This window comes from Dermacentor andersoni, unplaced genomic scaffold (genome assembly GCF_023375885.2).
Source record: "Dermacentor andersoni unplaced genomic scaffold, qqDerAnde1_hic_scaffold ctg00000033.1, whole genome shotgun sequence".
NCBI classification, from domain to species: Eukaryota; Metazoa; Arthropoda; class Arachnida; order Ixodida; family Ixodidae; genus Dermacentor; species Dermacentor andersoni.
Genome location: NW_027314755.1, coordinates 2,043,252 through 2,065,116, shown reverse-complemented (window position 1 = coordinate 2,065,116; position 21,865 = coordinate 2,043,252). Strand labels below are relative to the sequence as shown.

General features: G+C 44.4%; 1 long non-coding RNA gene across 1 annotated transcript; it reads right to left on the bottom strand.

Moving 5' to 3' along the window:
- Positions 1–240: 240 nt before the first annotated feature.
- Positions 241–7,977, bottom strand: LOC126517803 (uncharacterized). The gene is made up of 4 exons (XR_007596283.3): positions 7,073–7,977; positions 5,978–6,082; positions 3,169–3,313; positions 241–421 (listed from the first exon to the last, which is right to left on the bottom strand). It is a non-coding gene; the product is annotated as an uncharacterized lncRNA (long non-coding RNA).
- Between the last annotated feature and the right edge of the window lie 13,888 nt (positions 7,978–21,865).

Below are 21,865 nucleotides of genomic sequence, written 5' to 3'. Positions count from 1 at the left end.
GACCTACAAGAAAATGCACCCTGAAGAAGACTGTACCTCATTTTCATATTTACTACTAGTATGCAAATGTAATTCTTGCAGATTTAGTATTTGTTCGATTACTTGTACTCGTTTTAATGCAGTGCTTTTTGTTGTAATGGTTTGTTCACAAATCCACAGTAAAGCGTAATTTTGGGGTGAAAAATGTCAGGCAAAGTATTGGCATGTACTTGTAAGTGAAAAAGACAAGTATACTTTACATAGGTATTTCTGTACACCAACTTGAGCTTTCATTAAGCCTGAAGTCATCCGGCTTAAAAAAAAGCATGTCATAAATGTCCCAAGCACTGTTTATTGGACCTTCTAACGGTATTTCGATGCATCCAGTCTGCCAAGAGAAGACCGCTGGAGTGGGTTGCTTGGGTGAGAGCGAGCAGGGCACCTGAAAAAGTAAAGCCAATAATTTATCTTGACTCATGCAACAGGTTGGCACATAGGCAAATTCGCCTATGTTCCCACAGATAAGAAAGGTTCAGCATTCCGGTCATAGGAGATAATGAATAAATCTTATTGAAAAATATGTGGTTTCATGCAATGCCTATGTTTCAAGGGAACATGGAGTACTGTGGGAGAATAAGCTGTCATAATTAGCAGGCGATTGAAGCAAGTGTTATAGGAAAAAGATGGACACATCGTTTGATTAGCAATAATTACTAGTATTGAAGCAACAGAATACAAACATGAAATACCTTTAAAAACAACACCGACAGGTTGAGATAATAAATTATTCAGAAACTAAACCCTTCTGCCAGCAAAATACCGTAGTGTACTGGCTTTGACATTGCGCTGCTCTGGCAGAGGGCGTGGGATTGAATCCCGGCCACAATGGCTGCATTTAGATGGCAGGGAAATGCCAAAACCCCAATGTAAGGTCTATTGGGTACACGTTAAAGGAGACTAGGGATCCCGCCAACTTGAAGTTATAAAAACCGGGGTAAATTTCGAGATAAGCAAACTCACAAAAGTAGAAGGCCCTGGCCATGCGAAGACCATATATAAAGCCTTTTAAGGTAGGTGCCAGCAGCCGCAAAATTTCTTGCAAAAGCGAAATATAGCAGAAGCGGTATTTTTCCGTAGATCACTTTTGCAAGGTATTTTACAACTTGACACCCGACATGTTGGGCATTACGGGCAACAGCAATTCTTGCACAGATCATAGCAAACACTGTTGCACCTAGGTATACATAGACACATAGGTATAGGTACAGTCGCCGACTGATTTTCCGGACTCCGAAAATTCGGACTTGATTACTCGGTCTGCTTCACGGCACCGCCATTCTCCCCATGGACCATAATGTATAACAACTTCCGAAAGTTCGGTCGCCTTGCAACCTCTCGTCTGATTTTTCGGACACTCCTTGAGCCAACTTGATCGAGAGCACCATGCACCGACTCTGACCGTTGCATGGTTCTACTTGCTGAACGACATTTTTGTTTTGAACGGAGCCTCCTTGCTGCCCCACGAAGTGGCGCTACTGCAAATCCCTGCTCATCATCATCGTCTCTGCCTGGTTTGTAGCTACAGCAGTTCCGGTCTCAGCTTAGTATGCCATGTCAAGACAATCCAGCAGCTGATTTGTTTGTTTCTTCGTGCACGACGCTGCGAGTAGGCCAGGTTTTTTGTTTGTGCAACTGATGTCGGCGTGACGATGCTTGATGAAGCAAGATGGGCCAATTCATTCCACTAATATCTAGAATAGCTACCTGTAAGCACCACCTACCTTTCAACAACATTTGCAAAGCAAAAAACCTCATCCTGAAAAGTCTGCACATGACGACATCGGTAGCATCATCAGCGTGGGGCCTCAAGATAATTCGGCAAGCCAAGAAATTACTGACAGCACGAGTGCAAGCATGCCAACAGGAAATCAGTGGCTGAATAATGCACCTTCTACCAATTGGTAGACAGTGCATTTTCGCAAAGCCCTAACTATAGCAGATCATTGTTCAGGAGTTCCCGAATGCACAACTCTATGCCATTTTCACACAGACTCTAGGGAAGCACCTCTGCACAGTTGCAAGAAAAAAAGCTAGATGCCCCAAGAGAAATGAGCCCACTCAAGCCATGGAAGTTGTGTTTACCTTGTCTTCCTACAACTGCTCAAAACCTAGGACTGCTGTTTTGCACAAGGGAACAAACGTCAACATTGGTGCCTCGCCCAACACAAGTGGTCTGCGCTGTAGAAGGTGCCATAAGTCAGCCCACAGATGAGGCCCACACCAGTGCTGTCAGTGTGCTGTACAAATTGCAGAAGCACAGCCTACAAGTTTGTCTGCCTTAGTGTGATCGCACCAATGAACGAAAACTAACGAATCAAGTTTGTTTCGTGCCGAGAACAGTTGCCTCATGCTGGCTTGGTTTGTTGTGTAGGCATGTAAATAATGAAAAGGCCTGCATCACTATCTCTGAAAAAAAAATCATGTAACAAAGCACGTACAGTACACAGGTGCAGTGTCTATCACATACCATTTCGTGCAGTAGAGGCTACATCGGATAAACCGGCCAATGTATAAATGAGTGGCAGCGTGACCAAGCAAACTTGATGCATGGGTCAGTTAGCAGTGGTAGTGCACTGCTCTCGGCGCACATGCACCTGTTTGAAAGCTGCTTGATCGTGACAAAATATAAAGACAAAAGCGCTGGAGAGATATCTGAGGCTTTTCTTATATGTATGACGAGGAACCTAGCGCTAGCTCCCCATGCAGAGAATTACTAGACAGTGAGACTGCTTCTTATCATTGTAAAACAAGTGTCACGCTCACCATGTTTCTGTGCGAACAGCATGTATTCAGATCTATTCTCCCCCTTTCACCTTTTGCACAATATCACTGTGCGAGCAATAATACTGAACTATTAGTAGCACTCTGTCCTGTTGCCTCCTTTCTTTCCTTGTGAATTGTGTGATAAATAAGGCTTTTTTTGGTGAAAGAGTGCTAGTTTAACGCATAAACTAGCGCCATGGCACTTTGCAATAAAGGACTGTTATAATTCTCTAAAAATTTGTCCATGCAGAACAGTGTCAAAAGAACACCTTAAAGAAAGAACATGAGTGTATCTATCATAAAGACCAATCCTTGTCTTTTTTCCTTAACATAATTTTCAATACCGATATTGAAGTACAAGCTCACCATATTATATCACCTTGTCAATGAAGCAAGGCACAATGGTGCCCAACTGTCGCGGGACCAACTTGGATGTGGAGATCAGCGCAGATCAGCAACATAGCATGGTCTGCTTACACTTCTTCTCCAGGTCCAGCCATACCTACAGCAGCTATAAAACAAGTGAGCTTAGAATCACAAGCGAAACAATATAAAAAGTGACACTGAACAAAGCAACTTTCGTTAAGCATAAATAGGATCGAAATGCTGACATTATGCCCATAAGTAACTTCACTTTGAGCAACAAAGCATCCAATTTAAGAAAGATTATATGTATCAGCCATCTATGTGAGAAAGATTAATCGAACGCCCTCTATTTGCCATACCCCTCCCCTTATGCATGGATGTCTCCCTGACTGAGTGAGCTGATCCCAGGTATAGTGTAATTAAAGGTTGTCACTTGGTGGGCCAATCCCGATACCATTGCATGACTTGTACAATAATTTTAATGTGTTGTAATGCTGGCCATCCTGCAGGCACTGCAACATTATAGCACCCATAAGGCTAATGGTATTACCTGATAAGGTTAACTAATAGGTGTCCCCAGAAGCATAACTCGGCATGTATACTCGGAGGCCATTATTATAAGAGAAGCAATGGCAGAGGTGAAGCTTTATCCTGTGCCATATGCAAAATGGCCGAGCACGCCCAGCTTCTGGTTACATTCTCACTTGTGACCACTGCAACAGGCTGACTGACATGCGTAACCAGCAGTTTGTAGGACCACATTTTCATACCCTGCAATTTGTTTTACATCTGAAGAGATCAGCCTCAAGCTCCATGATGCGCTGCACTCAAGAAGCATTATAAACTGGCAACATTTAAATGCTATGCTGCATGGTTTGTTGCATGCTTTAGGAATTTACTTATTTATTATACACATAGCTCATAGGCTCCAGTTGGAGTATTGCATGAGGTGGCAAGAAAACAAATTCTGAACAAGGAGAACATTCAACAAAACAAGTCAGACCAAAGAAGAAAAAACAACATACTCTCCTAATGGGACTATGTATCTGGCAGCTAGCTTCTAAAAAAGACAATTAGGAATCTTTTACTACTGGTAGCGCTTTAGGGGATGGAATGTAGAATTCCAAGCTTCATACACTTTTAAGCCACCTTTCGTGGCTTTTTGTTTTGAACTCCTATTCTCTGTACTATTATAGAAATGAATACCCCCTCCAAAATAAAACAAAGAAAAACATGTAATGCACAGTAATGTAACACAATAATGTAATGCACAACAGTGAATACTTAGAAAAATGTAATTAAGAACATGGAGTCTATGTGGGCACAGATGTTAGAAGTCTACATGAAAGCATAATAATAAAGGTGGGCAAAGCATTTATGCTTTTGTCGGGCAAGCTGCAGCAAGACATACAGGTAAAGCATGCCTCACAACACAGTCCCTAAAAATATCTGTCACAATACAGTGAGTAGGTATATCATGCATATCTACAATAGCTCCTAATTATATTTAACTCAGAGGGGGCTACCTATGTAACTTGATCAAACTGAAGGTGGGCCAAATTCTAAATATACGATTCAAGTAGACAGAAAATGGACGTTATGAAAATGCATCTACAGCAAAAGTGTTGTACATTATTGTTGTACATTATGTCATACCTGCCAACCTGTGAACATAATATTTTGTAAAAATGCTGCAGACACTAAATTCTTTGTTGGGGACATAGCACACATTATTTTAAAGCTTGCTCTCAGCACCCCCATTGTTGCATACACACACACATTATTAATAAAGGGAAAATCGCACATCTACCCGCTCGTAGCAATTGCTACAAAAGAAACCCGTACGGATTCCTCGAAAGGAAAGCCTCACAATTGAAAAAAAGAAACCGTCCAGGTCTGGGACTCAAACCCGGGACCACCGCCTTTCCGGGACAGCCGCTTTACCATCTAAGATAACCAGGCGGCTAGCAGATGGCCGGGCCAAGTCGAATTTGTCGACAACATGAAGCAAAGGCAAGGGTCTGACGTAATAGTTCTGCGGAAATGCGCAAGGTGTAGAGAAGTAATTAATAAAGGAGAAAAAAATATTATGTCAAACCCTTGCTTCGTGTTGTCAAGTAATTCGACTTCGCCCTGCCATGTGCTAGCCAGCTGGTTATCTCAGATGGTAGAGTGGCTGCCTCGGAAAGGCGGTAGTCCCGGGTTCGAGTCCCGGACCAGGACGAATTTTTCTTCAACTGTGCGGCTTTCCTTTTGAGGAACACATACAGGTTTCCTTTGTTGCAAATGGTACGAGCGGGTGGATGTCTGATTTTCCCTTTATTAATTACTTCTCTCCACCTCGTGTGTTTGCGCAGAACTATTACGTCACACACACATTATCAACCATTATTTAACTTGTCGTGCAGCACGAAAAGCAGCAGCGAACTTGAAACCAGTAACTGACAACAGTTTTTTTTAGATTACAGAGCTTTACGCTGCTTCAGGAATTTATCTGACTAAACTTCCTAAAAGCACGTGCCCCTCTGATGTTCTCGTTAGAGATATTGCATCGCTAATAATAAAGCAGTGCAAGTACCATTATAATTAATTTTTTACATGCATTTTAACAATGTCATACCGTCAATCTCTCAACAGCTTTAAAACATCTTAACCAACACAACTTCATTGTCTTTCTAAAATGACATTAATAAAATTGTAAAATGAGCCCACATTTGTAAACCCACGAAAAATTCAGGAGTTTCCAAACATGGATGATACCAACAAAATCTGCAGCTCTTGTAAGTGGCAGCAACTGCTTTGCACACACCTTGTCACAGCATGCACATCAGGTACTTTTCCGTGCTGTTGAGGCTGCAGAAATGCCGCAGGTGCATATGTGGAGGTGCCTCTGGTTCACAAAATCTTGCCATCCCTAAACAATAATAAATACTTATTTATTGTAATCCCTGCTGAAACTGCAAACTTGTGATATAAAAAGATCACGTCATATTTTGAAAAAAGTCTCATACAACCAGTTACATGAAGCTGCAACTGGTTGTGCAAATATCTGATTGTAACATCACAGGCGGTTAAATAACACGTAAATCGAACTGTAGAGAACATGAATCTACTATGAAAAGGTTCACACAAACGTACAGCTGTATAACGTGAAATGTGAATTGTACTATCAAAAAATTCCTTAGGACATGAAAAGCGTTCCAAAACCTAACTTGTCTATGCGGCGCAACAAAGCACTGCTCCCAAAGGACGATGCGCTTAAAATTACAACAGACCACCTCATTTCTGGAGAGACAATACAGAAAAGAGAAAGATTTTTCGATTAAAAAGAAACATTGCTTATGTAATTTCGGCTTCTCTGCTAGATCGGAATCCTTTACAAGTACACGAAAACACACAGGACACTAATACACGTCATCTGACGACACACTATAAACAGAAGAATTTCCATACAAGCTAAAAATCTGGCCATGCGTCGACGAAGAAATCGGGTGCTATCTCGCGCAGCTGTTAGCTGTGACGACGACACATCGACGTACTACTTCTAGAAATGACTATACCATTTCTTAATGAAAAATTATGTACACAAACAGTAACTTTCTTTGCTTGAATTTTTGTGCCCATTTAGATGAAAGAACCACCCGCGCTAGCGTGCTTCATAGGTGAAAGTAAATAAACCACAGATAGAGCTGTTGGTAACATGAATACGTTTTAGGGCAATTTCCATGGAACTTTTTGCTAAATGTGCACTGCGACATGAAGAACAACCATTTGAAAAGCACATTTATAATTCTTGCTGCTTTACAAATCCGGATCCGGTTGTTGTACGGATCTTGCGATACGTACAACAACGCACACTTCACGAACCATAGACAGGAAGAATGCGCGCAAGCGCCGGACTTACCTTTCTAGGCGTACTCGGAAAACGCTCCTTTTAGCGTCACAGGTGCCGCGGCATCGACTGCACCAACGGTCCTTCCGGCGCACACACTGTTGAATTGCGGATCAACTACAGGACGTAAGAGCACAACTTTCACCAAATTCTTCCGTACAGCGCGATACGATGCGACAGTGCCAGAGGAGGAGATCCTGTTCATGAGCCCGGAACAAAGGAAGCGCGAAGGGTCATATCTTCGACATCGGCGCACCACAGGAAGGATACTGCGGGCTACATTACGCGGTCCCAGGGGTTTTGTGATTCTCAATGCATACAAAATGCACCACAATTTCTCTCGGCACAGCGTACACACGATTAAACAACTACATCGGACGGCGTCAATGCAGCAAGCACTCACATGTGGCGACAACTGAGGACGGCAAAATAATATCACCTGTAACTTTACCGGCGCTACCTGTGCTGCCATCTGTAGGCCGCCACCGAAAGCGACCGTGCTTTCGGTGATCTCATGGATGGTGACGGCGTTGTATTTCGATTTTATGCGAGTCGTACAGCGTCTTGTACGACGTGTTTCAGCAACGTTGCTTTTAATAGAGAGGACAGCAATCTGCGTATACGCCGTATAGACGTCTCACCCACTTGAAAAACACAACAGCAAATTTTCAGTCTGTCGTATTTTGGGACGTTGTGACTGTCGTTCTGTTCTCTGTAGTGTGACGCCCTGTAGTCGAAAATTCTGTAGTTCCTGATCAATATTTGATTAAAAATTGACAGAGGTCATTTTAAGGTTATTTAAAATTATTAAAACGAAATAAAATAAAAAAATAAAAGTAGAAAAAAAAGTGTTTTTTGCCTAGGATTCGAACTTTGGACCTGAAGGTTCCGAGGCAAGCATCTTACCACTGCACCACGCCGAACATCACTGTTGGCATATGTTGAAGCTATGTCAAGAGTGTAAATTGCTGTCTGGGTTGCTGTTTACATTTGCATTTTAAAAGCCACGATGCGCTTTCACTTCACCGCGTCTCTAGATGAGCAAAAGTGTTGTTACCATCGACAGGTACATCGTGGAGTGCTAGACCATCGATTTTGCTGTAACGATATCCATATTTCATACGAAATTCAGAAACAGACAACGGTGACCGGGGACACTGAGGGTTGTTACTGCTAATTTCGACAGTTGTCTCTTGCTCTTTACACTTTTGAGCTCGCATATAATTCGTGTGTTCAATACAATATAGCTACATAAACACTCGTGGGTGAGTCTTCATCTCGACAGAATACTGGCTTCTCACGGCAGCGCTGTACCAGATTAATGAGACCCGAGCGAGACAGCTTTTCACGCAACTTTGTGGAACAATCCAAAACTTCTTTCCCGCTTCGCATATGCTTGTGCAATATTTCTGGAAAATTAACTAATGTGTCAGTGTAACCGCACATGTAAGTCCACAGGCCTGTGTGCCTTATCTTACCAAATAAAACAAAGCGGATACGCAGCCATTCCCGCAGATGGTATGATTTTGATCAGCGGCCGATTTTGAGGAGGCCGGTAGGGCGTTGCTGGCGCCGCGTCGTCACGGCACAATTATAACAATTGGCAACGTCGACTTTAATGCCGGTGTCGGTGCTATCAGTACTGCCGGCTCCAAAGAAGCACGATTGAATACCGCGCAAGAAAAAAAGTACAGTGTACACCACCGATGCGAAGCTGACATTTTAAAGGGCCGCGACGGAAAGTGCTTCTGTTATTTGCGACTTCAGAACTCTTGGCCGTCGCGACCGAATGTTTCTGTTGCGACGTCAGAATCGCTGTCGTAACGTCAGAAATGTCTGTCGCAACTTCAGAAACGTTAGGAACTTCTGTCGTACAACAGAAATTGCTGTAGTTGCAGCAGGAATTCCTGTGTCTTTTTCAACTGGGCAGGACCGGGAATCGGTTTGAAATTCGCAGCTAGCATATCGCAGTTTGGTCTGTGAATGTTCCGAGGTGGTCACGCAATTTCTGTAGAGCTTGATAATGGCCCCAATTTAGCACTAGGGGCTAAATTGTCAGGATGTCGAACAATAAAAAGTTCCTCCCCAGTTCTATTCAAGCATTAAACTCGTATGCATGATACCATGCATCCAGTATGGTTGCCATAAAGCTCCAGAATAAACCAGCTTTTGTGCCAAACAGGCGACCCTATATGGTGCCACTGTGTCCAGTATAAGCCAGTTTAGTTGCAAACAGGGCCCCTGTTAAGACCCATTTCTGCTTGAACTGGTCGTGCCTATACCTGCTTGCATGCCAAACGGGACCCCGCTCAGCCCTGTTCATGTGTGAACTGGTCCAGTTTATACCTGTTTGCATGCCAAACGGGACCCCGTTCAGACCTGTTCGTGTGTAAACTGGTCCAGTTTATACCTGTTTGCATGCCAAACGGGACCCCGTTCAAACCTGTTCGTGTGTAAACTGGTCCTGTTTATACCTGTTTGTTGCTAAACAGGTCCCTGTTAAAACCAGTTTAAACCTGTATAACCCAGTTTGAATTTAAATAGGATTTTCCAATAGGGAATACTCCTTAATCCAAGCTAATTCCCCTTCATTCACTTTATTCCACCCTAATCCGCCATAATCCTCCCTGATGCACTTTAATCCACCTTCATTCAATTCATCTTCACCAACCTTAATCTACCTTAATCCTCCTTAATAAACCTTAATTCATATTAACCCAATCCCTAATGAATCATTCCTTAACTTTTCTAATCAGTAATCATCTCTTATACACGGCTGCACATGCTTTGGTTCGCTCCCGGACCTCCTCCGGTCACGTGATATATTCTCCAGCTCGAAACGCGACCTTGAAACAGAGGTCTGAAGCTTTCGCTTAATAAGTCACACTTAAAGGGATGTGCTACAAGCAATGCTAGATCAGACGCACAAAGTAAAGCATCGTATCATGTAGCAGGAAAATTGTCTGGAGTATAGAACTCGCCTCAAAGCTCCCTTTACATCAGCATGCCCCGTTCATGAAAAAAACCAACCTCCTCATAAACGTTGCCTTCAGCATTCTCGATGCTGTTATCAGTATTTCTCAAAATTTTGAACACAATTGGGGCACGGAACTGGACCGAAATAACACGCCTCCATAGAATGCTACGGCCCTCCGCGGAAGCCCATGAGAAAAAGCGTGCCGTTGGCAGCCGGCGGGCGAGGAGAATCGAGGAGGAGAGTGTCGCTACCTTCAAGTTATCAAGGGGCATTAGCTGCCGCAGTGCAACGCCGTCCCTCCCTCCCTCCCATCCCTCCACGGCCTTTCGCGCGACGGAAGACGGCGCGTTTGCTCACCGCTTTCTTCGTTCGCGCGCGCCAGCTTCCCTCACGTGCTTTTACTCGTACATACAGCATACGACGCGCGGTGACGATGTTATCGTCCTTAAAATTTATACGGAACATCAAGGCGACGCCGAAGACAAAAATGCGCTTAGAGTGTCCATATAATTGCCATGACAGTAAAAAAACATCGTACTTAAAAAAGTAAAACCCGAATAGACACTGTTTAGTATGCATTTCGGATTGACGTCACGGGATCTATTGGCAAACCACGTAAGCTTATCTCAGTTTCTTTCCATCCGTGCAATGGGTAAAGCCGCGTGCGGTGACAGCTGCGAAAGAACAGCGCACAGCGAACAGAAGCGGGAATGTGCGCTGCGACGGGGCGTGGCACGTAGTGCGAACAAAGACCGTGCCGCAAACGCCAAGCGCCAACGCAAACGCCAAACACCTTTGATTAGATAACCCCTACCGATCTGACTCCAATGGTAATTGTGGGCGATTTCAACGCAGACATGTCTCGGCCACACAGAAAGTGGTTCGTGGCGTTTCTCTTGGAAAGGTTCGGCATTCAATGTTACGCAAACATCAGTGTGCCCACGATACGTCAGCGTTCGTGCATACACCTCACATTGGTCAAGAGCCTTTCCAATGTCGCCACAGAGCCACTGCACGTATATCATAGCGATCATAAAGCGGTAGTCACCGTGATGACCAAATAATCATTAAAAAACTTAGAAAAGATGCTTTAAATAAAAAGGCATTGAGTGTGCAATTTAATAAAACAACAGAATCGTGTAAAAAACGAAATTTATTGTGGTATGTGTCTTATTTTCGATCAACATATTTATTACCGACATACTTATCAACACATGTGTAGCTCCACTGGTCATGCACCTTCATAGTGGAATGGCTCAGATTTTATTTATTATTTATTTCCTTTGTTTCGTTCTGGCTAACTCAGAAGGAGCCTATTCGAGGGCGCTGCTTTATAATGCGGGTGGGAGCGCTGTAAGGTGGTATTTTTCGTATTTCGCGTGGTTTATTTATTAGTCAGACAAAATTTTTAGGCAGTTAGTAAGTCGCTGAATATACAGCCGTTAGATGTCGCTTAGCTGTGCCTACAAATGCCTCACTGACACTCTGACAATTAGTATAGTACTTATCGAGTTAGGTAATTAATAACAATTACATAATTAAATCTCACTAACGAAAAATAACTGGCGGCTACTCCATTGTATACTGGAAACAAAATATATGCACTAGGTTTTCTTCGAGTAACGCAATTGCTTTTTTTTATCTTTGTGGACGATAGTTGGGACACCCCGCATACTGCATCAGCCAGATAATCTGGAAAGCATGGGAAAGCGACCGCCGTTTTAACTGTGGGTTGGGGCGCCACTTATTAGATGAAATCATATCAAAGCTTTTGGTTGTTTTGTCATCCTGTTGAGGTAAACTCTTAAACAAAGGTACACCCTTTGGGGCGTATACCTGCCCCACAACAATAATCGTCATCTGCCTGGCTTGCGTTTCCTCACTTGAAAACGCCGCGCCCGCTACTTTCCTGTCGGCAATGCTATGTGATGCTGAAAACGCCCATGCGTTCGTTACTGGGAAGTACTGGCTCGCAGCGTTAAAGAAAGGAAATGCGGACAAGACGAATGGCGGTTATTGTTGTGTGGCAAGATACGACTCAAAGAGTGTAAACGTTTCTTACGGTGTTAAGCAAAGTTACACCGCACAACAATAATCGGCGCTTTCAACAAAGGAAATGCAAGCAAGACAGATGACCATTATTGTCGTGTAGCAAGATACGACCCAAAGTGTGCACATTTGTTTAAGAGTGTGCAGCAGGATCAGTGATACAGTGGTGGCCGGATGTATGTAACCATAGCGATTTGCTCCTACACTCTTAGACAAAGGTAGACCCTTTCGGGTGTATATCTGCCAAAAAAACAATAATCGTCATGTGCCTTGTTTTCGTTTCCTTTCTTGAAAACGCCGCGCCCACTACTTTCCTGTCGGCAAAGCTGTCATGCTGATAACGGGCATGCCGTTCGTCAATTGGAAGTACCGGGCTCCCCGCGCTAATGAAAGGAAGTGTGGACAATACAAATGACCACTATCATTGAGTGGCAAAAGGGTGTAATTTTGGCTTAGGAGTGTGGCGCGCCGCGAGCCTTTCCTCCTCTCTGTGTTGTGCGAGCCGTCGCGGTCCTTCGAATATGTTGGCATCGCGGGCTGTGGAACGATTTGGACATATTTTAGCGCGTCCCGCGAAAAACTTGCTTGATGCGAGTCCATGGAAGATTGTCGGGGAACCACTGCGGACACGCCTTTGGGTACTGCGGCAATTACAGCGCGCGAAAATTTGCCCTGCTTGTTGCAGCGTGCAACTTGCATCGGTAACCGCGCGGCACGTATACGTGTTTGCCAACTAGTTTGGCGCTATCGGTTCCCACTCAACGAAAAACATCTTCCTCCTCCGAATTACCAGCGCGAATTGTAAAATCTCACTATCGGATCGCTTGGTGCGGGAACTGGGACCTAAAAATGCTTTGTGTGCGGCCAGTCGAATGCAACCGCGAAACATCTAAGCGCCGATCGTGATACAATATTTGCGTCCACCACCGGCATCGTTCACGCGAATTTCAAGTCTACCCTTAGACTCCTGTGTGAGGCCGACCGTGACCATAGCAGCGTTCACTGCGGTTGGAAAACCAACGTGATGCACGAGATTCATGCTTCGGATTCGTTTCTGCGCCCTGTGAGGGGATCGCATAAACAGAGTGCGACGGCTATTTATCAAGAGGCGATTCCTGTAAAACTTGTAAGGGCGTCGTAAAGCAGGGGTTCAACAGGACCAAACAAACAAACAAAAAATATCTGTTTTCATTTCTTCTACATTTTGAATTACGCTTGTTGTTACTTGATGACGACCAATCGGCCGATTTCGTCTTCATCTTTTGTGAACAAAAACAGAAAGAACATAAAACAGGGACACGGCCTAACGCCACCGTAAGACCACACATGGCCGTGCGAGATGCTCGGTTCATGTGGTATAGAACAATGAAACAGATCACTAACCCAGAAGCTGCCACTTCTGCGGATGCTCTGGCAGTATGCAGCCCAGTGGCAATGCCATTACGTTGCTGAGCTCGAGGTCATCGGTTCGATCCCCGTGGCGGCGACGGCGTTTCCACGGGGACGAAAAAAAAATAAGAATGCACTGTTGTCTTTAGATTTAGGTGCTCATTAATATATAACCTCAGGTGGTCAAAAAATTAAAAAAATAAGGTGCTCAAAATAATGAAGCGCTGTTCGGGCGGTTTCAGTGCGGTTTTCAAGTGATTACCTCTGTCCGGTGTGAACAAAAACTGTATTGTGCTTTGTGTGGCATTCTTTCGCCACTGACCTTGTAAAGGTCCTTGTGCAGTGGAGGCCCAGGCGGCGTTGTTTTAACGAGAGTGAAGAAAACGCAGGTCGCGCCAAAAACCTTATTTTTTTAATTACACACTAGAACACTCAAGGAAAACACGGGGAAGGCGGGATAAGGAAATTCAAGACGATGAGCAAAGCGAGAACAAGGTGAAGGCAGGAGCCCACGTTTCGACAGGTGACCTTGCCGAAACGTTGGTCTTGAAGAAGACAAGTCCATTTGTCGAAACGTTGGCTCCTGCTTTCACCTTGTTCACACTTGTACGTTACCAGTTAAGAAGTTTTTGGAGGGAAAGTGAGTATATTTACCCTGGGGAATGCACTGTTTAATCGGCAAGCAGCCAGAAACAGTATATGATTTTATAACACTGGGGAAGGCGTGTTTTTTCTTAGCTATATACAGAGGACAATAAAGAAAGAATTTCCACTAGATCCGCATGGATTTCGTTACTTGATCATAAATAATGTTACATAGTGTAGTAACATACATAGTAGTAAACTACATAGTAACTTCATACATAGTATGTATGAAAGCCTCTAACCCTACAGCTAGAATCGAACAGGCAGAACTTTCCAAGTTAATCAACAAGCGTAAGACAGCAGACATAAGGAAGTATATTCTGGATAGAATTGTACATGCTCTCAGGAATGGAGGAAGCTTAAAAGCAGCGAAGAAGGAACTAGGAATAGGCAACCATCAGAGATACGCGTTAAGAGACAAAGCCGGCAATATCATTACTAATATGGATGAGATAGTTGAAGTGACTGAGGAGTTCTACAGAGATTTGTACAGTACCGGTGGTACCCACGACAATAATGGAAGGGAGAATAGTCTAGAGGAATTTGAAATCCTACAAGTAACGGCGGAATAAGTAAAGAAAGCCTTGGAAGCCACGCAAAGGGGGAAGGCAGCTGGGGAGGATCAGGTAACTGCACATTTGTTGAAGGATGGTGGGCAGATTGTTCTAGAAAAACTGGCCACCCGTATACGCAATGCCTCATGACCTCGTGGGTACCGGAATCTTGAAAGAATGCTAACGTAATCTTAATCTATAAGAAAGGGGACGCCAAAGACTTGAAAAATTATAGACCGATCAGCTTACTGTCCATTCCCTACAAAGTATTTACTAATGTAATCGCAAATAGAATCAGGAACACCTTAGACTTCTGTCAACCAAAGGACCAGGCAGGGTTCCGTAAAGGCTACTCAACACAAAATCATATTCACACTATCCATCAGGTGATAGAGAAATGTGCGGAATATCACCAACCCTTATATATAGCTTTCATTGATTGCGAGAAAGCGTTTGATTCAGTCAAAACCTCAGCAGTCATGCAGGCATTACGGAATCAGGGTGTAGACGAGCCGTATGTAAAAATACTGAAAGACATCTAAACCAACTCCACAGCCACCATAGTCCTCCATAAAAAAAGCAACAAAATCCCAATAACGAAAGGCGTCAGGCACCGAGATACAATCTCTCCAATGCTATTCACAGCGTGTTTACAGGAGGTATTCAGAGACCTAAATTGGGAAGAATTGGGGATAAGAGTTAAGGGAGAATACCTCAGTAACGTGCGATTCGCTGGTGATTTTCCATTGCCTAGTAATTCAGGGGACCAATTGTAATGCATGCTCACTGACCTGGAGAGGCAAAGCAATAGAGTGGGTCTAAAAATTACGATCAGCAGAAAACTAACATAATGTTTAACAGTCTCGGAAGAGAACAGCAGTTTAGGATAGGTATCGAGGCACTAGAAGTGGTAAGGGAATACATCTGCTTAGGGCAGATAGTTACCGCGGATCCAGATCATTAGACTGAAATAATCAGAAGCATGAGAATGGACTGGCGTGCGTTTGGCAGGCATTCTTATATCATGAACAGCAGGTTGCCATTATCCCTCAAGAGAAAAGTGTATAACAGCTGTGTCTTACCAGTACTCATGTACAGTGCAGAAAACTAGAGGATTACGAAAAGGGTTCTAATTAAATTGAGGACGACGCAACAAGCTACGGAAAGAAGAAAGATGGGTGTAACGTTAAGGGATAAGAAAAGGGCAGATTGAGTGAGGGAACAAACGCGAGTTAATGACATCTTAGTTGAAATCAAGCAAATGAAATGGGCATGGGCAGGATATGTAATGTGGAGGGAAGATGACCTGTGGTCATTAAAGGGAAACTGAAGATTCTGTTGAATTCAATAGGACGCTCATATACGGATGGGGGAACTTATAAACAATGCAGGTGAAATTTTGGGGAGGATGTTTCACTTAGGAGCAACGTAATCGTAGGTTAAAATTGCGCTGTCGCTCCGCCCCTCGGCGAGCGCCACGCGCTGCTGCTGGCGCTGACGATGCGAGTGGAGACCGGAAACCGAACAACAGTGCTGTGCTCTAACAACTTTCGTGTCGACGATTACTGCTAGAGTTTATCAATAATGCGTGTATGAGTGAGAGTACGACTTGCTGCTAGCAGGTTTTCCAAAGGCAGGGCGAAAAGACGGGACGGGACGGGTGTGGGCGGACGGATGGCAACTGGTCTTGGAAGACCTTATGAATACATGAACTCGTCCGAATCTGGATTTTGATTTACTGCTAGCTCATTCCCGTTAGCACGCTGAACGGAAGGTGCATGTTTATCTCCCCGCCTTGACCCAGGTTTCGTCGCAAACCGCCGTTAATGTTCTATTCGCACGTGTGTTGTGAAACAGCCTACATGCAGCTACCTTAACCTAGTGCAAGTGCAAAATTTGCATGTGTTTGAAAGCCAGCGCACGACAGGACGCTGCGCTCCCCCTTCTCTCGCGCACAGAGACAAATCGGCCGTCTCACGTAACCTACGGAATTCGCCGCCTTTACGGCCCCGGTCACGAGCAGCGTGCGGATGGCACGCTGACGAAGGTCGCGCTACACGTGCTGCAAGAGGCGAAAAACTTTTCCCGCATGTAAACCGTCTGTGTAGATTGCTGACCACTTTGGGGTAGCGCACAAATACCGACGATCACATCCCCGCTTATGTTCCACGACGAGGCATGTAGGAAGATAACTGCAGTTGTTTGCCCGGAAACGAACTCACTGGATCGCTGAATGCAGCTTTGCAAAAAACATACTCACCAAAGAACATTTCTAACACGAGGAGATGCTAACACGTCGCTTTCGTTCCCGTCGAAACCACTGCTTGCTACCGGAATCTGTTGCTTTTTCGAGATGCCGGCTCCTCGCAATCGGCTCGTACATGTAAGGAGCAATGCCGAACGCCTCAGAGAAACGCAAGCTCTCTCACTTTTCCATTGCCGTCTCCGCAAAACAACAGCCCCAAATCACTCTGCACCGAGCTTCATCTGTAGCGGAAGCGGTCAGACCGGACGAACACCATTGTTAACGTCACGAGGCGCCCGACCAATCACAGGCGCAAACGTGGCGCGCGAGCTGCCCCGAGTCTGCTGCTAGACTTTTCGACGAAATAAAGGTTGTTTGCGCTTTCTTTCGCTCGATTTCGATGCGATATTCGAATTCAGAGGGTTGAAAACCATTACGTACAGCTCTTCACTCATTTTTTCTGGAAATCCTTTCAGCTTCCCTTTAAGGGTTACGGACCGGATCCCAAGGAAAGGGAAGCGTAGCAGGGGGTGGCAGAAAGTTAGGTGGGCGGATGAGATTAAGAAGTTTGCAGGGACAACATGGCCACAATTAGTACATGAGCGGGGTAGTTGGAGAAGTATATGGGAGAGGCCTTTGCCCTGCAGTGGGCGCAACCAGGTTAATGATGAGGATGAGATGGGGTGCTTTTTGATTTCATTACGCTCCTAGGCCTCCACTGTGTAAGGTGCGGAAGAATGGCAGGATACCATGTCGATAAAGATGCGCGGCCTGCACGAATGTATTTCCAGGAAAACATGCTCTGGTTTGTCACTATCCATAAAGCGGCAACGTAACCACTCGAGTGGATCTCGAGAGTATAGAGCCGTTGGTAGCTTTGCGGGAATTTAAATTAGACGGAGGAAGCACGATGCTGGTCGAATGCACATACAGCAAATGCACGTTGCCTGCCGTTATGGTGATTGTTGTCAGTTGTGAAAAGTTGTCTACCAAAGCCAGGCAATAAAGAAAAAATGATACGAACTGGCTTAGAGGTAAAACTGCCTGCCACTCGGCCGAGACCGGAGTTCGAATCCACTACAGTGTTCATCTCGCTCTCTCTCTCCCTCCCTCTCTCTCTCTCTCTTTCTCTCTCTTTCCCATATACATTTCTTTCAAAGCCCTCTGGGATTACTGTGACGGACGGCGGCAGTCATAAAAACGACTTAGAGAGCGACGTCTAAGCGGCTATCGCTGCAGCAAAAAAAATCTAATTTACGCAGTTGAATAGACGATAACTAACAAATTGCCTTGGGCAAGTTAAACTTCCGGTAGATCGCAGCACGGCAGACTATATTTATGGAAACCAGAGTCTTTCCTTATCGATGTGGTTCATGAAGTTAACAGGCAAAGCCAACATCGCAGCTGACTGAGGTGGGCGAAACTTCCAAGTCTACTTCAGGCACCCGAGAATAATAGAAACCCTGGCGTAAGTTACAACTACAAAGAAAAAACAGCGAGCGAAACCGCAGGTACGACACCTGCTGCGCGTACGTAGGACAAAGTTCTCGACGAAACGGTGGAGTCTTCGTCGAGATGGGTGGCATTGTGATGCAGATGGCTTCGAGCCTCGTAAATGTGAGTACGAAAAGTCGCCACGTACGCAACGTTTTTAATGCATTACAAAATGAACCTAATGCCGAAGCTAACAATTTAAGAAGAAAGAGTTCGCGACAGCACTCACTTCATCCTCTCCATGTGCCAGGTGAATACTTTGGGCACGTCCACGCTGACACCCAACGCGATGATGGGGGACAGTGTCGCCGTTGCAGTCGACGCCGCGTAGTCGTCGAACTTCTGTCGTCATGGTGAAGCAAAAGGAGGCGGGTACTGTTCTTCCAGAAACGTTATTCGCCAAATAGTTGCAAAAACAGCCGCGTGAGCGGCGAACCATTGTTCACTGGGGAATAATATTGAAAAAAGAGAAAAATTATCTGTCCCTATGTCCGGCTATTGTAGGCTCTTACCGTCTTAATAGGTTTTCAATTTGGTCGGCATCTGTCTTGCACTTAGCTAACAATAATACTTTTAAATGAACCCTTGGCAATGTCCTTTCGCGTAAGTATTCTTTAGATATTATACTGAGTGTACACTATAGTCCACTCTAAAGCGGTCACTGAAAGCGTTCAGCCACCGATTGCAGCTGAGTTATGCGATGAAAGGATGTACATTATTTTTATGTGTGATTGTCTGCCTAATATATCATATCAGCCTCCTATCGTGACATAGTTAAAGAAATATTCAGCACACGTTGCATTTATTCTATGCATTTTAAGAAAATGTCTGTGTTGTACGCACCAGTATCAATGTTTCCGCGAACTGTAGCAAATATTTCGTTGGAGGAGTCCGGGATGAGAGCATACGGAATTATAACTGACAATATGTTGTTATAATGCCGAGAAACATTACTGCATAACCTTCAAGATCAACACACCGGCAAAAAATTAATCTTTAGATTTTATTAGATGGCCATCGAGATCCACTCATGATTCCCGTTCGAAACAATCGCGATGCGACATTACTTTATCGATATCGAAATGAGCTCGTGGTCTAACAACTCGTAGTCAAAAACGATCACCGAGAAACATCTCTGCATGGCCTCCAACATCTGCGAGGCTATGGTTAATTTGGTTAATACTATTATTACTATGGTAACCATGGTTACTTTTTGGAGGCTACGGTTACCACAACGAAATTACTAGTGCAATCACGTGACGGCGCTAGCATATGCCCTCGTGAATGTCAATGTCGAGTCGAGCTGCGCATTTAAACGAAAGTATCAAATCGCGAATATTTGAAACTTTTGAGTAACGAATCAAATTTTGTCCAACTCGATTGGGTCTTCGAAATCAAATAGCCACTATTTGTACGCAATAGTCATTTCCCGAAATGCTCTAGAACATTATATATAATGAAGTGTGCCAAAATAAACACAATATTGGAGCAAATGTTACAGAAATTTTCATCTTGACGGTCGTAGCAGAAATAAGACCTTGCATGTTATGTATAGCGTCATGCTACACTTCTCTGAAAGAGCCAGCCGTTCACGGTTAATCCGCGATCATTTGCATTCCCACCGCCGGGTCCCGAATTCTCGAAAGAGCCAGCGTACTTGTTCTCAATGCTCCATTTGTCTTTTCATTTGAATACAGCTTAATATTGTGCAATGACCCGCCGCGGTTGCTCAGTGGCTATGGTGTTGGGCTGCTGAGCACGAGGTCGCGGGATCGAATCCCGGCCACGGCGGCCGCATTTCGATGCGGGCGAAATGCGAAAACACCCGTGTACTTAGATTTAGGTGCACGTTAAAGAACCCCAGGTGGTCGCAATTTCCGGAGTCCTCCACTACGGCGTGCCTCATAATCAGAAAGTGGTTTTGGCACGTTAAACCCCATATCTTATTATTAATATTGTGCAATGTAATGAGAAGCTTGACCATTTCCTGAATGTGTCACGACATGAACACCACTTGATATATAATGGAAGAAGCGGCTGCTCATAATTCGTGCGTTGTTCAAAACCAGACAAATACTGGATATTCGAATAAATCCGCTACGAGGCACTATTCGGTTCGTATTCAATTCGTTCTTTTTTTCGAAATCCCTGTACGCGCAGCCCTGTAGAATTAAGCGCTAGAGAAGTCCTTTGGATCTTGTTCGCTGTTTAGGCGGCGCAGCGGTCTTTTTACCAGCAATATCCGCAGAGCCTGTTCGAACGTCGCATTGTCCGTGGTGTCGTTGAGCATGTTCAGAATGCCCAGGTGCGGCACGCCCTGTTTCCCGACCTCTACGACCTTGGCTTGGAACGCTGGCGTGGCGTAGTCGCTTTTAAAAAAGCTGTTGCTGGATGCCATGAAAAACACACACAAGAAATGATAGAAACCGAGGTCCTCAACTAAATATGTGATCCTTCAATTATTTTTTTCCCTAGCTTCCCATGAATTCTCTTCAGTCGGTCGGTCACTAGTACCTCGTTAAATAGTACACAAGAACCCGACTTACGGATTCCGGAATTTACCAACAAAACAGCGTAAAAGTGAGCCCACTTGTGTTCTGCGTAATGAGACCTTCTATGCCGTCACAACACATGTACATATTACATGCGTTTATATTAATCTCTACAAAACATAAATCTCCTATTGCAGAGACCGCATGATGCTAAACAGCTTCTTTGATTTTCTTAAATTTCTTACATCTGTGCTACTTCGTCCTCGATGCATTGTGTGTGTGCCACTGGGTTATCCACAAACTTCTGGCCAATCCTCCATAACCGCTATGTGCCACTATGAGGTCACGCAAGAAATTTAAGATCCTGATTGTATTTATATACCGGATGTGTCTACGAAGGCTTTAAGGCAAAATTTAAATATAGCCGTTCTGAAATAAATAAACTGTGCCTTGCAAGAGGTTTATTTGTACCGTCAACTGCGTCGATCGCGGGGCGACGGGTAATACATGATCATTTAGTGACTCATCACTCAGTAATTAACAAAAACACATTAATTAGCTTTTATTTCTTTAGTTTCAGCGGGATTATCTTAATTGGCGAATTCAACTGAAACATCCGTACAAGCCGTATCAACTTCCGGATCTGGAAAAAAACGCGATTACCCGCGGCACTGTGGCACGCCCAATCCCGGCTATCAGAGAGCGCGAAACCGAAACTATAGGAGGCTACAGCGAGTGCAAGGCCACGCCCCTCGAGGTGACATTCTGCTTACGTCACCCAGCAGCAATACCAGTACCTAATACCTCTACCAATATGCAAACAGGACGGCACAACCAGGAGACCTAGCGGTGAAGTTAAGAGGGTAAAAGAACTTTGAAACAACTGCATATCTTGCGCGTGTCATAGAAAACCAACAGCACCGAAATCTTTCTGCGATGATTTGCATGATGTTCTAAAGA